The sequence below is a fragment of the Vicia villosa genome, linkage group LG4 (assembly GCF_029867415.1).
Source record: "Vicia villosa cultivar HV-30 ecotype Madison, WI linkage group LG4, Vvil1.0, whole genome shotgun sequence".
NCBI lineage: Eukaryota > Viridiplantae > Streptophyta > Magnoliopsida > Fabales > Fabaceae > Vicia > Vicia villosa.
In genome coordinates, this window is record NC_081183.1 from 7,663,888 (window position 1) to 7,668,782 (window position 4,895).

Genomic DNA, 4,895 nt, shown 5'->3' on the forward strand with positions numbered 1-4,895 from the left:
TTCTTTTCTTTGTTTCCCAATTCCCAATTATTTTATGAAAAATAATAATATTGAGATTAGTGAAAGATTTACTAAATTACAACCCCATCTTTACTATTTCCTCATATGGCCCAAATGCCTTAAACCATTATTTATTCATTATTTCCTCAAAATCCCTAATAATTCTAATTATTAATTAAATATTCCAATTTAAATTAAAAATAAAATTATACGGGTGTTACATATACTACATCAAAGTCAATAAATTTGTTAAACTTACAGAATTTAGTCTTTTGGAAGATTTTCGTGTGTTATACTACATAAGAGTCACGAAGTTCATTAAACTAGCATACATTGGTATTTTGGAAGATTTTAGTATCCTATATAATATATAAAAGTCGCAAAGTTTGTTAAACATGCAAAATTTGGTCTATTGGAAGATTTTTGTATGCTATAGTACATAAAAGTCACGAAATTTGTTTAACATGCAAAATTTAGCCTTTTGGAAGATTTTTGTGTGCTATACTACATAAAAGCCACGAAGTTCGTTAATCTTGCATACATTAGTATTTTGGAAGATTTTTGTTGCTATACTACATAAAAAATACGAATGGCGTTAAACTTGCAAAATTTGGTGTTTTGGGAGATTTTCGTGTGCTATACTGCATAAAAGTCACAAAGTTCGTTAAAATTGCAAAATTTTGTATTTCGGGAGATTTCTTTGTGCTATACTACATAAACGTCACGATGTTTGTAAAACGTGTATACATTGGTATTTGGGAAATTTTATGTGTGCTATACTACATAAAAGTTACGAAGTATGTTAAACTGGCAAAATTTAGTCTTTTGGAAGATTTTCGTTTGCTATACTACATAAAAGTCACGAAGTTTGTTAAACTTTCAAAATTTGGTGTATTGGAAGATTTTCGTATGCTATACTACATAAATGTCACGAAGTTTGTTAAACTTGCAAAGTTTCGTCTTTTGGATGATTTCCGTATGCTATTGTAGCAACCTGCCTAAAATTTGAACTTAGAGAGTCGCCACCTATTCTACCAAGGCGAATAGGAAACCTTTAACAATTAAGAGATTTAGGGTAAGATACTATATTCGGGTTAAGGGAAGATGTTAGGCACCCAAAACCCTTTCCTAAAGGTTAACATTGCAAAGATAAGGGTTATGGCAGAAAAGCATAAAAGGGTAACAGACAATTAGTAGGGTTAAAAGTTTAATTATTGAAAATGATAAAGATTTGGAGGAGGGGGACTCGCCTTGTTGCCAAGTGCCTACGTATCTCCTTAGGGAGTATCAGAGTCCACGTAGTTCGGGCACAGGGTTGTACGCCTTAGAATTGAATTTGAATGGTTTGAAGGCCTTTTGAATGGCCTATCGTAGTTTTGAATTTGTGATTTGAAAGGGATGAAAATCCGCAGTTTGATTTGAAGTGTTTTGAATGTTTTAAGTTTTGGGCGTACAACCCTGATTTTAATTTGTTACCGTTAGTTGCAATAATCAATAGATTTGATTACCATAGCTAACGGATTAAATGGAGGATTGCTAACCACTATAATCGATAGATTCGATCATCGCGAATAGCAAATGTGCGTATTTTAATTGATTATCGTTACACCTCATAATCGATAGATTCGATTACGAATAATAACGAATTTAATAAAGGGAAATATGCTAATCATCGCAACCAATAGATTTGGTTGAAACCATTTAGCAAAATAAATTGTTATTAATTTATATTTAAGAATTAAATAGTTATTTGATTATTACCCACCGCGATCAATTGATTTAATCGAAGCGAATAATAAATTAAATTGTTTGGCTAAAGACCTAAGTCAGTTGGAAAATCCTAACCCTAATACGTTGGCCGCTAGCCAATGGGATTGAGCGAACCCTAATATCTTAATATATTTATGCAGGGTTTTTATGGTTTTTATAATTAAAAATCAATTTAAATAAATTAATCGAATAGTCGGAAAAATAATCGGGGAGATAACTATGGCCCTAATCCTAATTTTATTATGATCCTAAAATAAATTAATTTAATTAAGTAATTACAATTACTTAATACTTAATCTAAATAAATAAATAGTAGAATGAAAATAAAAAGAATATAGAACAACCTGGCTATCATCCAGTATGGTGCATTGATGAATGTCCATGGTATACCCTCAGCCTGATGGATGTTAGATCAGAATTATTGGAGATCGTGTGGCTGTGATGTGAGGGAGCATCATGTACGCCTTCTTGTGGAACACGCTGGATCCGGTGACAACTTGCAACATGTATTTCCATAAAAATTAAAGCGTCGAGGGTAAGGTTCGAACCCAAGCCCTCACGCATGACACAAGCTTACCTTCAACAACTGCGCTGCATCAATTTAGTGTTAAAAATATGATTCCACATTATAATATCTAACAATAAAACGCATGAACCAGAATTCAAAAGTGAAGCGCGCGGACACTGTTCATTGGCATCTTCTTCGTTTTCCTTCGATTTCTGCAGATCTCACTCCCGCGTACTACGGCCAATAAATACGAAAGAATCACACGGTTCGATTAGCAATTGTATTATAAACACGAAAATAGCTTTAGTTTGTTCCAATTTTACATATTCATGGAAACCCCAACTTGAAGCTAAGAACCCTAACAATGGTGGTTCTTTCAAAACAACACCAAAACTCAATTAACTCTGCAGAAAGATTAAAAGCATCAGTATGAACACAAATATACAACCAAAATCAATTTATGAGGTCCGTATGATAGGAATCGAAACACAATTTTTTGCCGAAACCCTGACTCTTTGTGACGCGATTCCAGGGGCGGTCGCGACTTATGGTGATCCAAACATGTTCAGAGATGACCGGAGAGTTGTTTGGGCTGAATCGATGAAGACTTTCGTGTCGGAAGCGGCGTACGGTGGTTGATGGGAGATCCGGCGCCGAGTTTGATGATCGATTGGCAGCGGATGTTGTTGTTTCAACCGGTGCTTTGTGGAGAAAAGTCCTCTTGCCTCTTTTAATTTTCCCACCTATAAAACACAAAAAGAAAATGTTGTTCTGGAAAAAATGTGGTTAGTGTTGATCTTGTGAGATTAGTGTTAATAAAGTAAAACAAATTCTACAGGTTGAATGGTTTAGCCTTGTATGAATTGAAAAAAACTTTGGTTTTTCTTTGTATTGAAATTGTATTGAAGTTGGTATATGATTTTTTTTACAGGAAAATTAGTATTTGGTATTGTTGAAAACAAATTCACACGTGAAACAAAATTGGAAGATGGTTTAGGAGAGTGGTGTATGTACGTGATGCCGGTTAGAGGTTAGGATTGTTAGTGAGTGTACGTAGAGGAATAGGGTTAGTGGTGAATGGAGTTGGCCTCCCCTAATATGCACTAAAAATGTTTTATTTATATTAGTCAATATTAGGGTTTTCTATACCTAATGGGCCTATTGCCCAATTAACTAAATAAAGACAAAAAAAATCCTAATAATATTAACACTAATAATTTTAACAATATATAGTTTAACTCCTATTTAATTTATAAAAAAAATACAACTATAAACTAAAATTAATATACTTAAAAATATCATTTTTTTTGTGATTTTTTCCTAAATAAATAAATGAAAAGAGGTTAGAAAAAAAACATTACAAAAATAAAAGAAGAAAAGTTAGAAGTTGGATTCGAACCCGGGACCTCTCGATCGCACACTCTTATCCTTAAATTCTTACCGACTGCACCATATCAATCATTCGAAAAATGACATAGACAATTATGAGGGGCAAATTTTGGGGTATGACAGCTGCCCCTGTTCAATCTTCTTAAACCTGAAGAGTCAGATAGGCACGTCTGCCTATCGTGATCTAAAGGTGGAAGATGATTGGACACTGAGAATGCCCCGAAATTTGCACTTGTTGGGAAGGATGTTCTGCGGGAGATGGGCTTAAAGATGCCATCCAGGGTAAATACCCCTCTCTTTTTCTTTGAATGTGAAGCAAACGCTTTTGAAAGGGACCATCGTGTTTTGGTTGTAACACGGCCTAAAAAAGGTAACCTGAATTTTGTGCAATGTTACGATGCATGCGATGTATGATGTAGTGAGCTTCTCAAAATAAATGAGAGCGATGTATGCCTATGCATTATGTATGAATGAGGTATGTTAATTGAATGATGCATGATTGTTAGTTGAAATTAGTAACTTTGGAAAGGAAAAAATATAGCCTTGCTTGAAATTTTGAAGAAGATCACTGCCAAGGGACTAACGTGATAAACCCAATTGAAGAATTGTTTAAGAAGCCTTGTGATCAGGGGAAATAAATCCCCACTTACAAAGAGACGTAGCCTCATATCACTGCCAGGGAACTAGCGTGATAAGACATAACTTACTGCTGCTCAGGGACTAACGCAATAAGTCATGGTTGGGGTTGAAATTGGAATTGAAAGTGCCATTATTACTGCCAAGGGACTAATGTGATAAGACGTAACGCGATAGGTTACGATTTGGGTTGAAATTGAAGGTGCCATTATCACCGCCCAGGGACTAACATGATAAGACGTAACGCGAGGGTTACGATTTGAACTTGAAATTGAAGGTGCCATTATCACTGTCAAGGGACTAATGTGATAAGACGTAACGCGAGGGTTACGATTTGGTTGGAAATTGCCGTTATCACTGCCGTGATAAGACGTAACGCGAGGGTTACGATTTGGTTTGAAATTGCCGTTATCACTGCCGTGATAAGACGTAACGCGAGGGTCACGATTTGGTTTGAAATTGCCGTTATCACTGCCGTGATAAGACGTAACGCGAGGGTTACGATTTGGTTTGAAATTGCCGTTATCACTGCCGTGATAAGACGTAACGCGAGGGTTACGATTTGGTTGGAAATTGCCGTTATCACTGCCGT